Raw genomic sequence first — 26,124 nt, forward strand, 5'->3', positions numbered from 1 at the left:
TTTCGCCGGTAAAGCATACAAGCTTGCACCCGTGGTCGCCTGCCAGCCCAAATAAATTTGACAATTTGCTTCTGGAGGGTTTACAACACAAGAGAGGGTACTCGAATAAGCAGGGTCTGGAACAGATAGAGAATTCGTGGTAAGAGATTCATTTTTACAGCCATTATGCGGCCGATACAGGAAATGTATAACCTATCCCATTTCTCAAGGTCACGTTTAAGTGAGTCCAGGATTCGAGGAAAGTTGGCTGTGTACAGTTGGCTATATTGAGAGGTTAAGTAGATCCCCAAGTATTTGAGTTTATCGCGTTGCCATCGGAAATTTGTTTGGCTCTTCAGGGTGTCTAATAGGTGGGAGAGTAGGTTAAGAGGGAGAATTTCCGACTTGTCCACATTGATCTTGAAATTAGATACCGTGCCATATTCATTGAGTTCTCTTTGAAGTGATGGGAGGGAGAGTAAGGGATTGGTAATTGTGAGGAGAATATCATCTGCGTACATTGATATCTTGTAGTCAGTTGTCCCCGCTCGAATTCCAGAAATCGTTACACTGTTACGAACACGCGATGCTAGCGGCTCCATTGTGAGGGCAAACAGCAAGGGGGATAGTGGGCAGCCTTGTCGGGTACCATTTGTAATAAGAAACGGAGATGACGCGGCGCCGTTGGCTAGAACCACAGCTGAAGAATTATAATAAAGAGAATCCGCGTAGAAAACAGCCTTTGAATCCCATTGCCGCAAGGATAACTCTCATAAAAGGCCACGAGACCCTGTCAAACGCCTTTTCTGCATCTAGAGACACCACCAGAGCTGGAACTTGATCTCGGTGTGCTATCTCAATTAGATCAATGGCTCGCCTAGTATTGTCAGCTCCCTGCTGAGCGGGGATAAAACCTAATTGGTCTGGGTGGACCAGGACAGGGATTACTCTGGCTAGTCTGTTTGCAAGTAATTTGGCAAACAGCTTTAAATCCACATTTAATAGGAACATTTAAAAACATTTAAATAACATTTAAACGGAAAAGATTACGGGAGAGGAGATATCTTGGAATATATTTAAGAAGCATCAAATTAGCTAAACAAATAAGGTCAGCAACTAACAATGAATGAGATCGGTATGATAGAATAAGCCTCAGAACTGGCTAATCTGTTCTCAACATTAGTAATAAACTTGAATTCTGTAACTGATCTAAGGAATCACCTGCATCGCAACCCAAGGGGCTATTTTGAAAGTATTAAGAGTTATTAGTTATAAGTTGCCTCTCAGGTCCCGAGCCAGCCGATAACCAGTGGTGTGAAGTACAACATTGTTGCTAAAAATATTGGTAACCTTAATAATTAAACATATCTAAGAGAGGGCATTCAATGAGCAAACAGAATAACAACAGTACAATAATATGAAGACCTACAGGCGCTTATAAATATTCTTTCTGAATAAATAATAAAAATAATACTTAAATTTAGTGATGACCACCCTCCGATTCTTATTTCTCACAAATATTCATGTGATCATGGAACAGAGAGGAAAAAAGGACAATATAGTGTAATACAGTCCAATTGATATATATAACAACAAAACTATATTGTTCAATAAACACAGAAGATCTTCTCTTATATGTAGACACCCCCTATGGTGGGGTACTCACAAGAGTCAGGTGAAATATAGGCTCATCAAAAGGTAACTTATCTTTTCTTTTCACAAAGTCTCCATCCATGGGATATTTCCATTGACATGAATTTTAGATGTTTCACCAGCATAAAAAAGGAAATAAAATATCTCTAGTGTGATATTGCTTGGATAAAAATTTATTCATATAATCACAAAGATATACAGTATAAAAACAAAGTGTATCTACTCATACCAGATAGATGAAATATTCAGGCAGTTGGTAAAGGTTCCACAAAGTTTCCAAACTGGTTCCCATGCAGAGTACACCAAACATAAACATCCATTCAGTGTAAGAGATATTAAAATCAGCAGTAAACAAGCTCCAACATGTTTCGACCTGAACTGGTCTTTTTCAAGGTGTCTATGAATTGTTGGGAAGTTGTGTATATTCCCTTTGAATTCCAGCGGGCGGCTGTTAAAAGTGAAGCGCTATTTGGATTTCACATTCCTTTTTTACCTTGTACTAGAATAACAACAGTGCTATATAACGCATGTAATGTAAGTATACTTGAACTCCCAAGGGCCGCTCGGGATGCAAGTTCTTTAACTCTTGATCCTGTACAAGTTTCAGCAGGTGCAACGAACTCAGAGTCACAGAGATCCTTCTCCAGGTGCCATACGCCGATCTGGGCACATCGATGGGGCCCTGTATCAGTAGGTTGGAAGACTTTTGTCGGAGTCTTTCAGGTTTTTGTCCAGGAAGCCGTTGGGGCTGTTGGTCTCGTGGTCTCTGCAGCGTTTGATGCCAATGTCGAGGGAATCAGTATTCCTGGTGTTCATAACAATGTGATCTCTTGGTCTGGCGTCTTAATCTTATGGGACTGACCCTTGTGGCCCATCAGTAGGTGAAACGGAAATCCCCATCAGTAGCGAATTTTGTGCTCTCGCAGCAGTTTAGTGATTGGGGCAAGATCTCGCTGTTTCTGCAATGTGGAAGGAGCTAGACCCTGAAAGATCTGAAGGTCAGACCCATAAAAGACATGCAATGTCGCTGTTCAAATGGCTAGGACAAACTGTTCTTTATACTTATAGTAGTGGAACCGAATGATGACGTCCCTGGGAGGTTGATTTGGAGGAGGTTTTGGTCAAAGGGCTCTGTGAGCTCAGTTTGTTTGGACATCTAGTGTAGAGGCGTCCGGGAGAAAGCGGAGGAACAATTTCTCAAAGTATTTAGGTAGCAGGTCGCTGGAATGTTCTGAATGCGGAGATTATTCCTCCTGTTCCTGTTTTCAATGTCCTCTAGATGGTCTTTAAAGGATTCTATATCTTCGCGGAGTTCAGATAGTTCTGTAAAAACAAATTCTTGGAAGTGGTTAACCTCATCTACTTTCTGCTCCAGGTCCGCTGTTCTTGAGCAAATAGCTGCTATTTCTTGTCGAAGCTCCGCCACCACTTTCATAATTTCCTCCTGTATGACCGCATGGACCTCTGTCTGAATAGTAGATTTGATAACGCTCTTCAGTTCTGCGGTAACAGACACGGTAGCAGTTGAATTAGCCTCATCTTGATCTGATTCAAATTGGCGAGCTGGGGAAGACGCAGAAGAAGCAGATGTTTGAGAGGCATTTATCTTCTTGGCTTGGGTGAAAAAAGAAGCTGTTTCTGAAGGAGCGTTTTTTTTATTTTTGTGAGACATTGTGCCACTTGAGTCTGAACTTGATTGCATTTTCCAAGGAACTGAGAAGAGTTTATCAGGACCTGACTGGCAATTAGAAATATCTCTCTCTTGTGGTTACAGGCAGATAGTGTAGCGTTAGAGTGCCATAGATTCCCCTGTGTCCGAGCCAATTAGCCACTCATCAGGTTGTTAGGCTGTACGTTGGTTACTTGTCTCATTGATGTAAATGATGTTCCTTCCAGTCTAAAGTGTCAGGAGAGAATATGAGCCTATCACAGCAAGTTGACAAATCTCGAAGTCTCCGAATAGTACACTGGTAGCGAGAGCAGTGTGGGGGTGCTGCGTTATATTTCTAAAGACAATGACAGACTCAGCTGAGATTCCGCGTGTTGTGTGGGACAGGAGTATATCTCAGGGTCACCGATATGCTCTTTCACTAGAGTAGAATATAGATAGTGAGGGTGCAATTTTAGCAGAGACCTCCAGATGGCAGCAATCCCCAACAGGCCTATTCCTTGAAGCATGCACTGGAAGAATCAGTGATTGGCCACTGGGGGGCAGCAGAGTCTCTTGCCATGCTGTGAGCTGGCGATATAATCGGCTTGTCTCACTGTTGATCCAAAGAAAGAACCCTATTGGCAATCCAGCACCCACTACAGGTGCCTCTCCTCCTCACACTGCGCGGTACAGCAGAAGGGATCCAGAGAAGAGCCCCAACTTATTTCTCTGTCTGGGGACCGAGCACCGAACTCCGCGGATGCCGAGCCGGAAGTGGACCACGGCAGGGGAGACTGTGCACCTCAGTCTGAGGGCTCTGGACCGGAAGTAGGCCGCAGGTGCACTCAGCGCAGCGCAGGGGTCCGCGGCTCCAGTCTGGAGACGGCTGGAACAGCTAGAGGTAGGTGGTGAGTGTCTTCGGTGGCTGGGCCCCTGTAGCAGGAGACTGAGCACGGTTTGTGTGCCTCAGTAGCTGTAACTGTAATGGAGCGGCGCACTGGAGCAGAACGGAGCCAGATGGTATGTTTCAGATGCTAGGAGATTGAGCTAGCTCTCTAAGACCCTGGTAAGGGCGTCCAAAGCAATCCTAGATGTATATATTTTGGCCCGGTGGGAGAGAGCTCACTTTGCCTGCGTCCGTCTAGTATTGAGCCCAAGCCACGCCCCATTAGTACAGAAATGTTATCTGTTGCAAAGGCAAAGATTACATGGAATTACTTGTACACTACTATGGAATTTATATAGGCAATCAAGTTACCTGATTGATCATAACATCAATACAAGTGCAAATAATCAGATCCCAGAAAGCATTTGCATGTGAATGGATGGGCCTCAGTTCAAATAGAAGAACAGAAGAAAAATGTATGTGCCATCAAATCCATGTGCATAGTAATCAACAACCTGTTGCTTCTTCTGAGGTCCACAGGGTGTTATGGCCTGAAGAGAGATGAGTTGACTGGTAAAAAGTGATCTAGGCAAGTTGGGGACCATTGTTTATTGAGGAAGTAGAGGTTTCTGGGGATTTCAAGTATGCAACAAGTGTTGCCACATTCTGAGAGTATTAATTTCATACATAGTAAGGTTTAAAACCAAATAAATAAAGCTCCATCAAGCTCAACCTTTCTCTATTTCACATTTTGTGGATCCAAAGGAAGAAAAAACAAAACTTTTAGTGTAACAGTTGACAATTTAGCCTCACAATTGTAATTGGATAAATTCTATGGTGCAATCATCTCCATAATGTAATTTACTAATTGTAGGTATAGATATTGTAGGACAGGCAACCAGACATGTTTTTAAATCTGCTATATGAGAAGGTATTGGTTAATTCACTAACAAAGATACTGGCAGATTACTACTAGACACTTGCAGTGAAGAATTCCTTTCCATGCTGATGTTGAAACAATCTTCCATTCACAATATTGTCCTTGGTATGAAACGTTCATTAGACAAATGATTGTATCAACCTTTGATATATTTACACATATGAAATAGGACAATAGTAATAGGCAAATGGTTCAAAACCCCCGGTGAACAAAGATTTTAGCTAGATGGAAGGTAACGAAATAATAGTTCTAGTATACAGTTACTTAATCAATATTAGTGCAACAGTTCTATTAAATAGAAAGGACAAGGCCCAATAATTATCCCTGTGGTACAGCACTAAAACATTTAGGCCAGTCTTAATATGTACCATTTATAGCTACTCTTTGTCTTCTATCTCTCTATCAGTTCTCTACTAAAGTACATACTTTTTTCCCCTAAACCCACTACTGTCATCTTAAGTACACAATTGGTATGAGCAGCAGTATTGTGTGCTTCTGATACACTCAAGTAATTTAACTGCACTACCAAGATCCAAGTGGACACCTATGAACTTATAACAATTAACAATATTTGTTAGCTATGAGAAATTAATCATGAAGTCCTGCCGACACTGTCACATCAAATTATTTTGTGCAATATTTTGGATATTGCATCCTTCAGATTCCCTTAGAAAACTGACTGAAGTCAGACTGACAGGTCTATACTTTCCCAGTTCCGATTATATTCCAATTTATAGTTTTGTACCGTATCTTCTTTCCATCAATTTTATGGCACTGAGAAAGTGGTATATTAATTACTGAAGTTAGTTCCATATGAGTACATATGAGTGGAGGCCTTCTGGGTCAGCTGCTTTATATTTCTTATCTTGATTAGGTGCTCCTCTGTTCAATAAACAACAATTTATGGTTTGAATACTCTATTGGTATACAACACATTTCCTGGCATTTCTCTTTCTGTGTGAATATTGACAAAAATATATATTTTTTTAGAAAATAACTTTATCTTCTACAATTTTCCTAGTTTTCCTAGCTTATGTGTTAGTGGTAATTATTATCAGTTCTATATGGTTTGCTGTTTAGGTATTTGAAAAAATGTTTTGCAATTAGACTTCTCATTTTTGGCAATATATTTTTAATCTTCGATCTTTGCTAGCCTGATTTCCTTTTTACATATTTATATGCATTTCTTGTAGCTTCATAATTCTTTTCAGTCTCTTCTAGTTTAACCAGTTTACATGTTCTGATCTTATCACCTTCAATATTTTCTTATTTAATCTGTTACTTTAGTTTCTAGAAATTTAGCTGCCGTACAGTATGCATTTGCGTCAGTATTTCATTAATATTTTTACAAAATCCCTGTTCGGTAGCCATTGTTGTATTTAACAGTACGCTTCTCCAATCTTCTCTTTGATTCACTCTCAAAAACAATAGTTTTTGTATCCCTCAGAAAATATTTTATGTCAAACGTTAACATGTTGAAAATAAAATGCACACTCACTTTACATTAGACATAATAATGCTTATGTAGAGTTGGATGCATTTGCTCTCGCAACTGCATGCAACATGTATATGTTCAGTTGGATGCATCTAAAGTCGTATTTACCAAATAAATTTAATTTAAAAAAAATTCAATTCAATTTAATACAATCATCTGTATTTTCCCTTTAAAAATTAAATGGGAATCTTATTTTTTTCTACAGTAAAAACAGAAATATCAATTAAGTATATGCAAATAGATGGTTGTGAATTCATAATATTATATGGCAGCCACACTAATGGTTTAAGAGCTATCAGCAAGTGGAGCCAATCAAAAGTAGCTTGCTAGTGTTACAGATTGTCATGATCATCATCATCATCATCATCATCACCACCACCACATATTGTTGCACCAACCCTTCAGGCAAGAGCTATACCTACTGATAGGTGTATCATGCACAGTAAGGAAATTTGTATTTTCTGCAAATAAAACAAACAGACGTGTCCAATTCCACATGAGCTTCAATATAGAGTATATTGGATAGTACCAGTCCAGTCTCTATAACTGTTTTTTCTTGCAAAATGTAGTTGTCTTTTTTCTTTGTTTTTTTGTAACATTTTTAATTGCAAAGATAGAAAAAAAATAATAATAACATTTGAAGGCAAAACATTGTTGTTGTTCCATATTTGGACATATCTATATTGGAGATTAACGGGTAGAGGTGAGGAGTGGAGGGTGAGGTGTTACAAGTATGATTAGCATATCCTATACTAATATTTTTAGTATGAAACTGTACTTTGCTATACAAAGTAATTTTCTAAATCTTAACACACGTTGCATTACACAGTGGTCTGCCGGGTGCAGGGATATGATAGAGTCTTTTATTTTGAAAGTATTCAATAAATGTGGTCTTAAAGTGGGAGATTGTAGTGGAAAGTTGTTACATGGACTTCATTATGACCGGGGTATATTTTATACCTGATTTTGACATTGTTAGGATGGTTTTAGAAGATTAGAATATTTGCAATAATGAACTACTGAATGAGGTATTTTGATAAAAAAAAAAAAGATTCGTAGAGAATAGAGAAGGATTTTGTTTTATTTCTACGTAGTCTTAAAAAAAATCAACAAAAATGAAAACTTCTGCTATTGCTATTATCTTAACAAAAAAAAGCTTTTCACCTAAAATTGAACTTTTTCGTTGACGTAAATATGAGATCTTTGAAAATTAAAACAATACAAAAACAAAATCAGTCTTACAAATAATCACAAATAAAATTAAGGAGATATTCAGCGCTATTGTTACCTCTGTAATATATATAATAAAAACTTAGTGTTGTTGTAGTGTTGTTTTAAAACATCAAGTAACTTAGGTTTTCCTAAGTCTTCATTCATGATCCCATGAATAACATCTAAAAGGAAACGAAACATAGTGCAACCTGTGTAGACTAAATGATAGCTACATTCAAAGTACATCAAAAATATATATAGTATAAAAATAGTATAAATATTAGATGATATAAATATAAGATGAGATGAATGTAGTAGTCTCAATCTTCAAAAAATTCTTGTGAATAAGAAGCTTACTATAAATTATTTTCTTTATTGGCCTTATAGATGTGCAGGTGAAGAAATAGAATTCACAAGTGTCCCCATCATGATCAAAAGAGTAAGGGGATCTTGAAACATGCCCATAATGGTTTCTTTATATGGATCATTCAGAGATCTTGTATTAGAAGTATTTTTTGGGGTAGTTTATTTTTATATCATACCCAAAAAATAAATATAAGAAAAGATCCTAGTGTGATATTGCTTTTACTCAACAAATTGTTTATTCCAATTAAAAATACACTCACATTTAAAAAATAAATTGAAGTCACATAAAATTATACATAGGTTAATTTATTGGATACTACACATTTTCCAAATTATGTAATATAATTGGAAAAATGGGTAGTATTCATACTTCTAGACAAGTTTGCAATTTGGCCATAGACATGGCTGCTCAACCCTTTGATATGAAGTGACAGCTGTATCTACCAATCAATATAAGGAAGAGATTAAGATTAACCTACATTAAGGTTACTGAATAGACTATCCCTGTTGAAGCTGTTTGTACAGTGAAACATGTAGGTTTACGGACTTTTGCTATAAAAGTACCTCAACATTAGGATTTGGTGATTTTACCTAACCGGAGATACTATTTTGCTTGGAAAGTGGGAGCGCTATTAACAAGGACCTTTATTCACCTGTGCGCATGCGTAGTCCCAACTCTCTCACAGGGCGAGAGTGTCTCTGCACATCTGGAGCAGCTTCACTATATGGAGGGACAGAAGGAGGACCGGGGAATTCTGGGCACTACACCTCAGAGTGGGGTAAGTGCTACACCCACGTCCTGCATGCCGTTTCTTCATTTATATGCGGTCCATTTGTTCAACTAGAAATTGGACTCGATTTGGAACTCCATGCACCTATTTGTTGGGTTAGACCAGACTGGAGAAATCTTTGCAAGCCTTACGTGGACTTTTTGGTTGTTATACATTTGGACCTGGTCCATGCTTACAGGACTGTTGTTTTAATTAAACCTACATATTCCCTACATTTAGTTATATGATTATCATGCATGAACCCACGCTGTATATGGATGTGAGGGATTAGTGATCACTCTATTTTTCTTTTGTCATTTTACATAACCCAAGGATTTATGTATGCATATGCTTTTTCTTTTTCATGTGTTATTCAACATTCCCAATTATATTACATAACATCACTATTGCTTCATTTGTTTACTCAATCATCCAATTGATATTTCAGTCACCTGGAAATTTTTCTGTTTGTGGTATATTAACTTGGGAGGGTGGAACCCCCTCCTGTACACTTGCTCCCCTTGTTTGGTATCCGCTACACATTGTTAGAGGGAGTGCAGATACCTGTCATTTCTCTATTGTATAAGCAGTATTTCAGATGTTATTATCCTGGGATTCTGCTGATAAATAACCCATGAGTTTATTCAAATTGTTTGCTAGTAACCCGGAAAAGGAGTCCTAATTTCTTTTAGCCTCAATCCCCTGTCTGACGCGTTTCAAGTGTCCAAAGCAGTCTGTCTCAAAGCCACATAATTTTAGAAAGACTGTTTTACTACTGGAATCAGGCCTGAAAATAATGCTGCCCCCCAGAACAAACCAGTTCACATGCTGATAGCACTGGGGATCCTTCCAAAATATCTATGACTGGTTTCCTTTTTTTACCTTTTTATTATTATTATTATTATTATTAATTTTTATTTATAAGGCGCCACTAGGTATCCATAGCGCCGTACAGGGACAGACAGAAACACGATACAGGGAGAGACAGCACGGAACAGTTAACAAAAAGCACAGTAACTCGGAAGCTCAATGTACAGCTAGATGAGAGGTGAGAGCCCCCAGCGGTGTAGCTAGAGGGGCAGAAGGGCAGGAGGACCTCACGGAGGAGACAAGGAGCTGGAGAGCAGAGTTAAGGTGGTGGAGGCCCTGCTCGAAGGAGCGTACAATCTAAGGGACCTTTAATGTCATCTTGCAAGCAACAACTTTCAAGTGAAAAATAAATAGACAATTTTTAGGAAGAAGTGAAACTAAAATAATTCTACAATACTGTGGTTACTTAAGTGTGCATATGCCTAAACTAAAACTTTGTGAAAGTACCTTCTGCTTTTATTACAGCAGTGAATCTTTTATAATAAGGCTCTATAAATGTCACAAACAAGTTCTGTCTCACTTTCCCTGCAAACAAATTCAAGATCCTGCAAACTGTGAGGGGATCTCCTGCGCATAGCCATCTTTAGGTTATTTAACAGGTTTTAAATGTCTTTAAAGGCAAGTTTTGCCTTTAAAGACATTACCGTTTTAAATTTCCCCTGCATAGTCAACGAAAATCAGTGACTTGTAAGATCCGCAGTTTAATACATTTACCCCCTGGGCGCTGACAGAGACTTTCCAAGACTTTGAACTTCCTATTCTGAAGCCATTCCTTGGTTGCCTTGAATGTGTTCTTCATCTTCAGCTTCTGACAGAGGCCTCAAGGTTTCATGCCAAAATATCTTGATATTTAGAGCTATTCATTGTATAAGCAGTATTTCAGATGTTATTATCCTGACTAGAGCCCATGTTCCAGCTAAAGATAAGCAGCCATGAAGCACAAGGCTGCCACCACCATTGTGTTCCATGGGTGATAAGCTGTGCTGTAAACTTATTTTTTTTAACTAAAGCCATAAGGATCTCATGGTTTGGGATCATTGAAAGTATAATTTTGCGGATTTCAGATAGGCATGGATTTTCTTTTTTTAAAAAAATGACTTTTGTGTTGCCATCCTATCCCATATAGACATGTGAAGAATACAGGAGATTATTATCAGTTTCTGAGAGAAATATCTGCACTTATAATGCCATATGCCTCTTCATAATAAGAAAACAATATCCAAAAATATCTCACTATACACTTACATGTTCTTCTGTTCAAACCTGAAGGATATGTTGGCAGCTGCTTGCCAGTAGTTGCTGCTCCCATGCCCCTCCAAGCTTCTAGAGAGACTTGCCTACACTCGCCTCACATGCTTTCTTTGCACAAACAACCTATTGAATCTTCTTCAGTCAGACTTTTGATCTCAACACTTCAGAGACTGCATTGATGAAAGTTGTCAATGATTTGATCACTGCTAAAACTAAAGGCCATTACATTCTTCTAATTCTACTGGATCTGTCTTCTGCATTTGACACTGTTGACCACTCTTCTCATACCTCTAGATACCTCTGCAGACAGTAGAACTGGATGCTGATAGTCTGCGGACAGGTAAGCAACTACTGCGGACAATGGATCAGGATGCTGATAGTATCCGGACAGGTAAGTAACCAATGCAGACAATGGAACAGGATGCTTATAGTCTGTGGACAGGAAAGAACTTAAGAGCCCAGGGACCCAGGTCAAAATACTTCCAAAGGAAAAGACTTGAAGATCAGGCTCTGGAAAACAGAAGCAGGTGCCTTAAATATCCTGTCCAGGTAATTAGAAGCTCAAATAGATGAGGGCAGGGCCATCTTTTCCATTGGGCATGATGGGCAGCTGCCCGGGGGCCCCACGGGCAAGGGGGCCCCATAGGCACGGCTCTTAATGAGAATAAATAATCCTGCAAAAGAAAAAAACCTGCAAAAAAACCTTTAAGGGTCACTGAGCAAGTACATCTATCTATCTCTATCTCTATATCTATATCTATATCTATATCTGTATACATCTATATATCTATATCTATATCTAGGGGCCCCGGTGCACTGATTTGCCTGGGGGCCCATAATGTTGTTAAGATGGCCCTGGATGAGGGAGTAAAGTTAAATTAACGATCGGGTCTGCACATACGCAGACACAAATCCAAGATGGCGGCCAGACGCCGAGGATCGTCGCTATCACAGTCGAAGAGGACAGCGGCGGGGACCAGGTAAGTTTGCCGGATCCAGACTGAGGGAACCACGTAAAAATACCCAAATTTATCTATCCTTTCCTTATGTCTCACCATAGGTGTTGTCCCGCGCTACTAACTGTCTTTCTGCTATTTCATCTTGGATGCCCCCACGCCAACTCAAACTCAATCTTTCAAAAACAGCGTTAATAAAATTCCCACCCACCAACAGAAATTACTTACCTGACATCTCTATTTCTGTTGACAACATGACCATAAAGCTCACCCCGCAAGCTTGCTGCCTAGGTGTGATCTTTGACTCAGAGCTATCCTTTATTCCCCACATTGACTATATCAAAATCATGTTACATATATCTAAAAAACAATTCCAGAATATGCACATATCTTAAACAAGACATTGCAAAAACTCTAAATCATGCACTTATCTCCTGCATTAACTATTGCAATTCCCTCCTTATTGGTCTTCCCCAATACAGACTTGTCCCTACTATCTATTTTGCACACAGCAGCTAGATTGATTTTCCTTGCAAATCATTTTTCCTTTGCTGAGTCACTCAATCAATCAGTCTCTACATTGGTTGCCTGTTTTTTACCGAATCCAATATAAAGTACTTCTACTAACCTACAGGGCCATAAACAAAACTGCACCAATATACATCTCCTCATTTGTGTCAAAATATCTCCCAACTCAACAACTCCATTCTGCACATGATCTAAGTCTCTCATCCACTCTCATTACATCCTGCCATTCCCATGTACAGGACTTTTTCGAGCTGCACCGACTCTATGGAATTCCATCCCTCGCACAATAAGACTTTCTACTGGTCTACAAACCTTCAAATATTCTCTGAATAACCACCTCTTCAGGCAAACCAATAATATTCCTCAACCACCTTCTTAACCTCTCTAGGTTACCCTATTACCCCCTTTTACACAAGACAACAACACTCTGACCCCCTGACTAACATTGATGTGTGACTGGGTCATATAGCATACTAATCATTTTTTACCTTTGAAATCTAGATGGACCGAAATGTAGTATATAGACTTAACCTCATGTGTCCGACTCCAATTGGCCCATAGATTGTAAGCTTACTTCTCTGTCTATCTGTCTTTCCAAATATTGTCTATTACTATGTTTGCCCCAATTGTAAAGTGCTACGGAATTTGCTGGCGCTATATAAATAAATGATAATGATGATGATAGTCAAGAACCAACAAGGTCAAATCCGGTAGACTGAATTACCAAATCATGATCCAGGAAGAGTAGTCAAACATAGTATCTGTAGTTAGAAACCAAGAACAAGAAGACAGGAACAGCGCTGAGCAGGTAAGTAGGCCTAATACTCTGGCACCCTAATGGTGTCAGAGTCTACCTTATATAGGCATCAGATAATTGAAAATCTTATGTCAGTGACATCACTGGCCACCGACAGGGAGAGAAATCACACCACATTGCCAGGCAATGGGCTCGCAAGCCCAATAGAAGGAAGGAGGCCGACTCTGTACTGAGACAGGGACAGCGCCTGATGCTTTCCTTGAATAACTATAGGTTTTAGCTTTAGTCCATTGAATTCTACTACCTTAAATTACAATATAAAACAGAAAAGACCATAGAGCACAAACCTAAAAAAATCATGTTAATAAGGCACTTAAAATCAGAATTAACCCTAAAAAACAGTTATTCAATATACAATGTTCATCAAAATACAAAAGAAACACTAAATGTGTTAAATATGCAAGCAATGTATCAGTAAATTTATTCTACTAGAAGAAGAATATTTATTTAAATGGCACCCCTCTGGACAACTAATTTCCAGTTCCTAGCCAATAGTGGCTGATCACACAGTATTAATGTCCTATTAAGCAAGTTCTGACCTTAACAATGAGTAAAGGTGTCTTGATTTTATTATGAGTTCCAGCACGGACCTTTTGTAAATTGTCCCAATTCTTCCTTAACAAATAATCCTTTTAAATCAGACATCTAACGAATGTCACTTGCTATAGAAGACAAATTAAGGGGGAATTCAATTCCCCCGAAGTACCGCTGCGTAAAACCTATTACCGTTATAACGGTAACATTAACCCGGCTTTCTGCTCGCAGCTCAGGGAGCTGTGAGCAAAAAGCCGGCATTGAAACTACCATAATAACGGTGTTTAAGAGCACTATTACTGTGATAATAGTGAATTCCCCCCTAAATGTTTACTTGACAAAATAGAGCATTCTATGGGCCTGAGTCATTAAGGTGAGCAAAGCAAAAAAAAAAAAAAGTGTAAGTTTGCTAGCGGACAAACCATGTTACAATGCAATTAGTTTATTATTTTGCACATAAGGAAATATTGGCTGCTTTTTTATGTAGCACACAAATATTTGTAAGCTTTAGTTTGCACTGAAATTTAAAGTTGAGCTGGGACATGTCCTACCCCAGCTATAGATCTGTCCCCACATTTTAAAAGTATCTCCCTCTCCAATGCAACATGATTTGGAATGTGATTAACTTTTAACACAGCGACAGCCCCATCATAAAAGGATGTGCAGACTTATGCAACCAGGGTATTGTAAGGTTTAATTATTTTCACTTATTTTTCATAAAGTTTGTCTATTTGTTTTTCACTTGAATTTTGTTGGCTGCAAGGTCATAATAAAGGTGGAAAAGGGTCTAACAGGATTTGTCTAGATTTCAGTTAATAGATCACAAACAATTGTTATTTCAATAAGGTTGTGTAGACTTTTATACGTGGCATTACTTGGCCAACAGATCCTGACAGCCTAAAACTGCTTGGGTATGCTGATGCCTGTAAAACTACCTGTGCCGATATGCCCGGTGGTTGCTAGAGAACTGTGGCACTTGTAGAACTACACCTGTAGAGCCAAATAAATAATAATAATATTAATAATAATAATAATAATAATAATGTAAAAGAATACTCTCCCAATCCTTCATTCTCCACTTTATAAAACACCTAATTCCTAAGGGATTATCTTTCTTTCTTTTCCTAGTAATTCAAAGTATAGAAAAAAGCCCTGTTAAATGATGCTGAACTGCTCCTTGCAGAATCTTGATGCAAATAAAGGGCTGTGATCGGTCAAAAAATAATCAATCTAGATTGCTGATTGGTTAGAGTGTTTAAAAGTTGTTTTAAAAGCAACATGGGTTCTCAATGAAGAGCACAATTAACCAATACAATTAGGATGGGAGATATATATTGCTAAGTTCCACATCAGGTCTGTACCTTTAACATAGAGAAAACAATTTCTCTAAACATGTCAGGTGACATCAAAACTTTGGCATAGCTTTGACTGGCATCACTAGTTTGATGGCCACCCTGATTGTGAATACAAACTTTTATTTTGCATAACAACCGATGCACAGCCCATTACTTAGCATTAAAGTAAAAAGTTATTTATTTGTATGAGATGAATTTGAATGAGAGGCTGTTTCAAAATAACAATGCTATCTAATTCTTATTCCTGCACTGGATTTTCAGAAAGTTATTTATAATGTGATGAATTGATGACAATCAATGTTCATTGCTGTGGATTCATGGAACATTCTCTATAATATGGCTGGAAGTTTAAATATTACAGTGAGCGATATATTTGTTACATAATTATTGCTCACTTTGGATCAATTTTAAAAGGATGCTAATAGTAGTAGTAGCAGCAGAAATGTAAATTATTGAGAAGCATATATTTTTTCCTTTTTATCTATATTTTATTTCTACGTTCTTCAGAAAATATATTTCTAACTCTACCATACAGTCCACTAACTAGAGAAATATTAATGCTACTGCTCTTATGCTTATGTTATCAGTTTGAGGCGGATGAACTTGGACCATTATTCTTTTTATTTATATCTCATAATAAAGTTTATTAACTTAACATAGTTGATATTTTAGTGTTGAGTTATTTATACTAAACTATTTTATTTTCCAAAGGTGTCTGAGTTTTCTAAAGCAACTTTAGCTATTTTTTAGTTAGTTGTGCACATATTATTTTATATATGTTAATTATCAAAGGCTGATTTGTCTGAATTTACCTACTCCTACAAATAAAAATATATTTTAATTATTTATGAACTCGGGTAATACACCTAGCCTCACTACCTCTCTCGCTACATACATTTCCCTGTGGGCTATTTACCTATAAATCATCTCAATTGCACAGCAATTTCACTTTTCTCTCCCATTCTTTGCATTTCAGGCCAGAGTGAACTTTAGGTATTGGGGCATATATTGCTCAAGGTCATCTAGTAGAAAGGCAAAAAGTGTCTTATTACCTGCTCAGTACAAGAGGAGGTACAGATAACTATGTTGGCAGGCATTGAAACTGTGGGTGCTTTGGCCATATGGCCTTTTAAATTAATAGTTTTAGCATGTACAACGATTTGTAGCATAGTAGATCAGTAGTAGAAGGAGGGAGAAAATGTGCAGCAGTGAAGCTCCCGATTTGTACTTTGGGCAATGGCTTTCTCCTTTATTCTATTACCTGCTTTCTATTAAGTATAACAAAAAATGTTAATTGTCCTTGATTGCAAGTCTCCAGTGTTAGTTTCACCAAGTTAAGAATAGAACCCTTTATGTTCCTAGCCACTGAGCATTGCAGGTGGAGTATTCTGTACTGTAGGCTTCTGGGTTTACATAATTATGTTGCTTATGAACTTTCATTTATACTATCATTAGCTTGAAATACTCATAACACATTAGGCAAAAATCCAAAATATGAAAAGTTGCAGAATTTATCCAGTGAACAGAATCTCAGGCAATTTGCTCATGTCTACTCATCAGGATATCCATGCCAAACTATGTCAGAAAGCCAGTCGTACATGTGAGGAAAGTTATCCAGACTGTATTTATTAAAGCGAAACCAACATCTTATTCTTTTTTAAGAAATGCATGTTCAGATGCAAGTATATAATAGCTTTTCTTTTAGAGAACACAATCTGTCTTTAGTGTCAGCATTTCTCCCCAGAATGACCTGTCAATGCCCAGTCGTCTTCTACAAAAGATGAGACTCACTGTACAGCTGAACTTCCTGACCCTACATCAGGAGTTCAGTCTACTGTAATCAACCAGACAATAAGCTGCAATAAGTGAAACTGTCTAATGATTGAGAACGTTTTTTTTCTAAATAATAAACAAGGAGTTGTAAAAAAAAATCAGACTGCCATTGTTAATAATATACATACATATACTGTTTTAGCTTTAGTTCAATTTTAATTTATGCTATTGCCATGATACAATGTTCAATAGTACACCCACACTACAAACCCATCTCAAATAACAATATTTTTATATAACTAAATACTGATAGTCTAAGGTTTTGTTGTTTTTTTAAAGCCCTGTCAATATGCAGGCATTACTGTACAATAATGTAGTTTTCATTTTTAAATAATGAGTGTAATCCCTGAGCGATACCTAGTGGTGTATTATTGTAACTGTAGATCTACTTACAGTTGGCATCTCCAGTACCCCGCATCTTCAGAATATCTCTTTCATTAGGAACATGGACAATCACCTTAAAATTAGATATTTCATACTGGAGCTGGTATTCTTATTATAACATACAAGTCCTGCATAATTGTAAGAACAACGTTGCTCCAGAGATCCAGAATCTCAGTGTAAAAATCAAAAATTAGGGACTAAAGAGAACCACAGTGCTAAAAGATAGATTAAAAACAAATTCTTCATTTCATCCTCTAGATTTTTTAAATGTTCAGTTCCTTTTTAAACAGTATTTTCTAGAGATGGGCGGGTTCGGTTCCTCGAGATCCAAACCCGCCCGAATGTCGCCTATCTGAGTACCTCCTGCCCGTTCGGATTCGAAATCGAGGCAAAACGTCATCATGACGTCATCGGGTCTCACAGCTCAGTTCTTGCGATATTTGAAATTCATAAATACCCGCCTCCATAGCAATCCATCGCCATTTGACAGAGGGAGAGAGCAGGGTTAGGTCACAGGCTGTAGAAGAGCAGGGACAGAGCAATTATTGTATACCTTATTCTTTCAGTTATTATTGAAATTCTGCTAGCAATTGTTAGAGCAGGAAGAGAGGAGGATAGAGGAGGCATTTGGGGTGTCTCATATTCCCCAGTGTGAAACAATTTTTCTGGCTGCAAAAAGTCATATCTAGCAGCACTAGCTATTGAATATTTTGCACTACATGTGCTTTGGGCTCATTTAAATGGATTCAAAGCAGTCCACATATGAGCAGGATCAGCAAGCAGGTGCTGGCACCAGTCCTGATGGTATTGCTCCCAGTACGTCATCTGGTAAAGCCTATGTAAAAGTACATAGTCTTTTTAAATCAGGCAAAAAAACACACACCAAATTCTTTTTTTACCGTGTTGAAGCGAAAAAGAAGTGTAACTGAGGAAAAGTTAAGTGCCGATAAAAAAAAAATTGCCAACATGCCATTCTACACACGCAGTGGCAAAGAAAGAATGAGGCCTTCGCCTTTCTCTATTAGTGCCAGATTAAAAAATGTTACTGAGCCTTCTTCTTGGACGGTCACTCGTGACCAAGGAAGACGAAGTAATTTGCAGTCCAAAAGTGGTGCACAACCACTGTTACGTGTGAAAGCTGAGCTGCAAGAAAACAGTAAGGCAGTAGAGGAAAATATATGCTCAGAATCACAAATGACACCAATCCCTGCGGAGAGTCCATCCAAAAGTGGTATGTGTAATTGTGAGCATTCTGTTAGTGTACCCAAAAAAGAAGGGCCCTTTCAGCAGTTCTGCTAATGTGTGCCTGAACAGCCCGAGTGTAGTCGGTGAAACACCAATTGAGGATGCCACTTTGAAATTAGAAGAGGATGAGGGTGAGATTTGTGTAGGCGACGAGGGCGCTAATGAGGATATTGATGAGAATGAGGTTGTTTGTGTATGTCCTGCACCAGTGTCAGCAGTTCTGGCACGTGACAAGAAAAAGACCATTGTCATGCCTGGGCATAAAACAAAAAAATCCACTTCTTATGTGTGGAATTATTTCTACCTAGATCCAGACAACAGTTGTAAAGCCATTTGTAGTGTATGTCAAGCCACAGTCAGTCGAGGGAGGGACCTTAACCATTTTGGAACCTCATCTATGTTACGCCATTTGACGAGAGTTCATGGCAAAGTGTTGGGAAAAGCTGAAAGTTCTTCCAAAAAAATTACAAGCACTCCATCATCAGCTAGCACCCTTCAGTCACTGACATCCCGACGGCTACAAAATACACCCACAACACCATCCTCATCAATATCCTTAGTAGCGCTCGGAGTTAGTCCTCCATCCCAGTTAGTAAGGCTGGATGACTCCTGCACTATAATTGGATTCCTCTGAAGAAAGAGTTAGTCCCACTGCTGCTGCTGTTGCTGCTGGTGGGGGTGTCATCCCAGAGGAAGGCCAAGAAAAAGAGCAGTCTTACATTACAACAATTAACTGTGAAAAAATAATTTGCTAGGGGAAGCAAATAGGGCAACAGTCACCCAGTCGCCAACCGAATCACAGACGACATGGCTACCATGTTAGTGTTACATCTGCGTCCAATATCCACAATAAACGCAGCTGGTTTTTCACAATTAATTGAGGTTCTGTGCCCATGTTACGGAATTCCATCGCAACACCATTTTTCCCGTAAAGCTATTCCACAACTCTACCAAAAAATGTGTACAAATGTAGAGATTGCGCTGAAAAATGCCATTCTGCCCACTGTCCACTTAACCACAGATATGTGGACAAGTGGAAGTGGGCAAACCAAAGACTATAGGACTGTGACAGCCCACTGGGTTGGTCATTCACCTTCACCAGCAGTAGCATATACACCACTACGTAACATTTGCCACAGACAGGCCACTCTTTGTATCACCGGCTTCACTAACAGGCATACAGCTGACAATTTGTTATGAAAACTAAGAGATGTAATTGATATATGGCTTATACCACTTGGACTCTCCCAAGTATATGTCATTTCTGATAACACCAACAATATAGTGCGAGCATTACAGCTGGGTGAATTCCATCACATTCCCTGTTTTGCTCAGACAATAAACTTGGTGGTGCAGAGCTTCCTAAGAAATAACCGTGAGGTGCAGGAGATGCTTTCAGTGGCCCGTAAAATTTTGGGACATTTCAGGTATTCTGCCACAGCATGCAGGAGATTGCAGCAGCTCCAAGAACAGTTTAACTTGCCCTGCCACCAACTTAAGCAAGAGGTGGTAACTATGTGGAATTCCACCCTGTACATGTTTCAGAGGAAGGAGGAACAGCGCAAAGCCATCCAAGCGTATTGCACAAGCCATGACATTGGGAAAGGAGTGGGGATGTATTTCACTCATGCACAGTGGGGAATCCTTTCAGTGCTGTGCAAGGTGCTGAAACCATTTAAAGTTGTGGCGTGTGAAGTGAGTGCACACTCTGCTAGCTTAAGCCAAGTCATTCCTTTAATTGGACAATTTGAAAAGCAGCTTAAGAAACTGAAGGAGGAGATGAAAGAAAGCAATTCCACAAAGTATGTTGGCCTTGTAGATCAAGTACTTAATTTGCTTCACAATGATCCTTGAGTTATTAAAATCTTGAACTCGGATCAGTACGTTTTGGCCACTGTGCTTGATCCAAGGTGTAAGACCTACATTGAGTCTGCTTCAAAATGAACGAGATGTGAACTTTTGCAAGGAGCTATTGCTCAGCAAGTTGTCCGCTGTACTGGGGCTTGGCTTGACGACGTGTTCTCCTTTAGTTTCTCAAGCAGCTGCTGCTCGTAAAAAATTAAATTTTCCAAAGCGAAACAGGGAAGACGCTTTTGGCAGACCAGAACAGTTTAACATCTGGGATGGTTTGAAAGATTTTTCAAAAAAATGTGTGACCTTGCCCATAACTCCATCCAATCCGAGTATTAACATGCAAAGGATGGTGGAGGATTATTTTCAAGAGGTAATTGATATGGAAATGTCAGACAGTCCCTTTCCCTACTGGGAAGAAAAGCAGGCCATTTGGAAACCCACATATAAACTTGCTTTGTAATACCTAAGCTGCCCACCCTCCAGTGTGTACTCTGAACGAGTATTCAGCACAGCCGGGAACCTAGTTAGTGATCGCCGTAGGAGGTTAATTCCAAAAAATGTGGAGAAAATTATATTCATAAAAATCAACTACATCTTCCACGAGGAAGGCCTTCATCATTAAAGACATCCAATCACTGACAGTTCTCTAATGGCGGATTCAAGCGGAGATGAATTGATAGTCTGTGATGATGATGTACACACTGATGTGGGTGAGGATGAAGCTGAAGCTGATGACGATAACATCTTTTTAAAACTTTCTATATAAGTGTAGGGTGTAATCTACCACCAAATAGGAAAGAGACTTGGGTCATTTCTATATCACTCACAGTCTTGAAAGGCTGCTGTTTTGTCAATTTCACAATAAGGGTAGGGTGTCATACACAGACTGCCACCAAACTGCCTTTGTCCATTTCTATTTATAGTCTACAGTCTATAGCGGCTGAATTTTTTCTATTTCAATAAAAGTGGAGGGGGGGAGGGGGTCTGATACAGACAGCTACCAAACTACCTTTGTCCATTTCTTTTTATAATGTTTAGTCTATGCAGGCTGCTTTTTGTCTATTTAACTACAAGTGGAGGGGGCCTGATGCAGACAGAAACCAAACTGCCTTTGTCCATTTCTATTTATATTCTACAGTCTATAATGGCTGAATTGTTTTCTATTTTACTACTAGTGGAGTACAGTCAATGCAGGCTGATTTTTTTCTATTTAACTACAAGTGGAGGGTGTAATATACACCTAAAGACGATGGCTACATTGCCAATAGTCAAAGATGGAGGGGAAGACAACCAGGTTTGTCTGTATAATTTGCAGGCAATTGTTAGAATTAAGGACAGCCTACCAGGGATTAAACAGTTTTTTTCTTAATTTATTAGCTTTAGAATTACCTCACTTATCCAAGAAACTCGTGGAGCACTAAATTAGGTTATTTTAGACCACAAAAAATGCTATTTTTTTACAAAAATAGCAAAACAAAACCAAACAAAACCAAAATCAAAACACGCAAGGGCGGTTTTGCCAAACAAAAGCCAAAACACGAAGGTAATCCAGATCCTAAACCAAAACCAAAACACGGGGGTCAGTTACCATCTCTAGTATTTTCTGTTCATTTGATGGCAGTGACATTATCATAACTTATATCATGAACAAAATAGAGATAACACTAGGCAACAAAAATGAGACTATAAAAGTAAATTCACAACTATGCATGTTGAAGTCTTCCATTTTCAATCACATTAACCATTCTGACAAAATCAAACGAAAATCGTGTGAGTAGAAATTGGAATATTGTAAAACACTAGACTTCTCATGCTACTCCAAGTTGACAGTTAATCACAAGAATGCCTGTGCAGCATGAAGCTTCACCAGAAGATGGATTAATATTCAGTTATTATAAATGGTAAAGTGCAGTTATGTTTAACAGCAGAGGAATATTAAAAAATTTTTTTTACAGTGAATAGTTCTTGTTTCATGTCTCCAACTTCCACTATCTACTGTACTATATACACTAGCATGAATGTTGTTCTGATGTTTACACAAATGTAACTTCAAGAAACATATAATGACACCTACATAATAACTGAAACAGAGATAAGAAGTGTAAGATATACAATATTAGCCATATAACAATTTATAAAGTCAATTAAATTGAAGTGTAAAGCTGTCAGAATGTCTGTAACATATCTTTGTGATAGAATACAGACTATAATGATGATGATGAAGGTATAACATTGATATTGTTGATTCCTTTTTTGAGGACGCAATAAAACATTTTTTTTTATTAGGTTTTACTTGTTTTAATGTTGAGATTGTGGATTTCTGGAGCACCATTGTTCTATCAATTGCACACGGCTTATTTTCAGATTATTTTATGACAGTGAGCAGACATGTATCAACAATATGCAAATGAGGAACTGACAAGCGCTCCGTTCATCACCATAAAAATAAATGCGTGTTCATGTGTTCATTATCCAGAGGTTGGTTTGGCAGAACTCCTACCTGTCTCACCCAATACACAACAATAGAATACTGATGGCATTTGGAATTTATGAAAATGGTGTATTAATTCATATAAAAAGATTAATGGGACCAAAAATGGGTAAATTACAAGGATAATAATAATGGAAAGTAACAGTGATAATAAAGAATAACAGTCTTTTGCAGCGTGTATACTAAGGGTACTTAATAACTGTGCATGTATGGAAATACATTAAGTTTCCGATTTGTTTCCTATTAAATTCTAGCTCTGGTGCAGGTATCAACCTGGGCCATAGTCTAATTAACAATCTGATAACACATGAACACACTATCATGATCATCATCAAAATTATTATAGTGCTACCAATTCCACAGCACTGTACAGAGAATATTTTTGTAATTCACATCAGTCCTTGCCCCATTGGAGCTTACAGTCTAAATTCCCTAACACACAAACATACACACACATACAAGGTTTAATTTTGTCAGTAGTACATACAAACTCCACACAGATAAGGCCCTTATCGGGAATCAAACTCATGGCCCCAGTGCTATAAGGCAGAAGTGCTATCCACTGAGCCACCGTGCCACCCCACAAAGTCTAACTACTATCAAACCCCACAGTCAGTAAAACAGTATTGTGACCATGCACATGAGAAGGATGATGCTAGAGCTCCTTTGTCATCTACCACTTTAAATTCTTAACAGACTCATGAATCAACTGTAAGGTGCCTGACAGGGTGGATGACAGATAACATAAGGGTCCCTCTGGATGCAATAAATGTTGTGGTTTCTAAATTGTTTGAGTCCCCCCTTCAATATGATCAGTGCTCAGTGGGAGAGTCCTGGAATGCCGGGGCACTCAGAACTGGTGATTGCTACCTGCTATCATCCACCGGGCACACTCTGTATGGACTGCAGTAGCTGGGACTTGCAGAACTTTCTCCCCCCTATCATTTCACAACCCTGGTCTGGTAAGAAGAGAAAGAGGGCTGCTCCATATGGACTTTTATCTGATTCTTCCTTACAGTCCTTTTTGCTGGATCTACTGGGATATGCAATATTCCCAGTTACTAATCACTGGGAAGTATATCAGGGCCCCTATGTCTGTATAGTGTTATGCTCACTGGCAATCCTGCATAAGGGCAGCAGGTTACATCAGATAAATTAGTGTAGCAGAAACATGAATCACAGATAAATAAAATGCAAGCACAGCTATTTACTAATAAAAGGGACAATCCCGGGTCTCACATAATGCTGTGTCTATAACTGAAGAACAGAAGATTAATCTTCGTTGGTCTTACATAGAGCCAATAGAATACTAAATAATAGAGCGTACAGCATTGTGTCAAAACAAAGAAGGTTAGAGGGAAATGGTGATAGGTAAGTTTTCTATCATTGTGCATCTCTGTAGTATTAAGTGTCTGTTTGTCATTTTGCTCTGTTGTCACTTTGGATTTGTGTATCGTTGTCAATCTGTGTCAATGTGGATCTCTATATATGTTTATGCTCTGTCCGAGAATGGCTGTGTGTGTTTATAAAATATGTTACAAGAGGTTTGCTCTCCTCTAATTTTAATTATTATGGAAATTAGATCATCTTGCAGTTATTATATCTATATATAATGACTGATCCCATAGTCTATTGTTTGATGAGAGCAGAGAACACCTCAATGGCTTTTTAAGAGAAGAGATGGGTGCTTCACATCAATTTGTGAGTGGGGTTTCATCATCATGTTAATATTCACACAGTATTCACTGAGGTGGCTGGAGCATGAAGGTGTGATTTGTATCTTTAAGGCACAGGACCACCCACCTTGCACATATGTAAGCACCCTAGCTGGAGATATGGCTGCTGTCTTGGAAGTCTATGAGTTGTCAATTTAATTTGGGAGTACCACTTTGGGGAGTAGGCAATTAAACTACATTTGGTTTGGCCATGCCCTAGATTTAAAAGTGTTTAAAAAAATCAGATGCAAAAATTTCCCATTGATACTACTTAGCAAGTCACTTGTCATGTTGGCTTGCAGTGTATAATGAGCATTGATATGTGATACCAATAGTTACCTCTGTTTTGTAAGAGGACATCTTGTATAGAAAATATTTTACAGCTTACAGTTTTGCAAGCTTTTGTTTATAAAATATCTGAATATAAACATTTGTTTGATAACTGACACTCATTATCACATTGTTTTCATAAATGTGGAAAATGAACCACAAAGAACATTTAATTCCGGTATCATGTATGCAAAGCATGACTGATTAACAAGCTTGTCCTTTAATAAATACACATTGTAGGTCACCAATTACATGTTTGCTGTACTTGATGAAAGCAATTGCTTTAGTTCTTAAAATGTCAGGTCATTGCTATGACAATGAACAGTAAATGGTGTTTATCTAATGTAATGTACACATTGTTAGAAATCATAACAAATAATAAACCCAGATTACCTAATTAATCTCATTTAAACAGCTTAAAAAAAACATTTCCAGCCTGAAAATACAATGTATAAAGGAAATGGAGGAGAATTTGGGGAATATGCAAGCCCACACAATGCTGTCAATCAAAATGACCCATTGTTGATTTTATTGTTTTGTATCAAATAGAATTTCTCACTTTTCAAATATGTCTCTCCTTATCCCTGTTTTTAGGTATTGTTTTAGTTATTGCAAAAAATAAACAAATACACATTTTAAACTACAATATGTGTTAATTGTTATAAATTTTGCAATAGTACAATATTTAGTATTATCAAACAAACAGTGCAATTTTATTACAGGGGGTATGAGTTAAGATTGGTAGGAAGAGAGTATATGATAGGCAATGGCTAGCTGTTTGCTACAAGGTTGTGGGATGGGTCTGGGAATAGAGAATTTATAAATATTAGAAACTATGTTTTATTTTATGCCATAATATGTGATGATCTGTAGACTGAAACGATTTTTTTTTTATCCTGAAATATGTGCATTTAGGGAGATTTTTTGATACTAGTAGGGGTATCTCATGTGGCTGAGGTAGTTGGTTTCAGAACCAAGGGCACTTCTAAATATGAATTATAAGTGTCTG

This window comes from Mixophyes fleayi, chromosome 8 (assembly GCF_038048845.1).
Source record: "Mixophyes fleayi isolate aMixFle1 chromosome 8, aMixFle1.hap1, whole genome shotgun sequence".
Taxonomy (NCBI): domain Eukaryota; kingdom Metazoa; phylum Chordata; class Amphibia; order Anura; family Limnodynastidae; genus Mixophyes; species Mixophyes fleayi.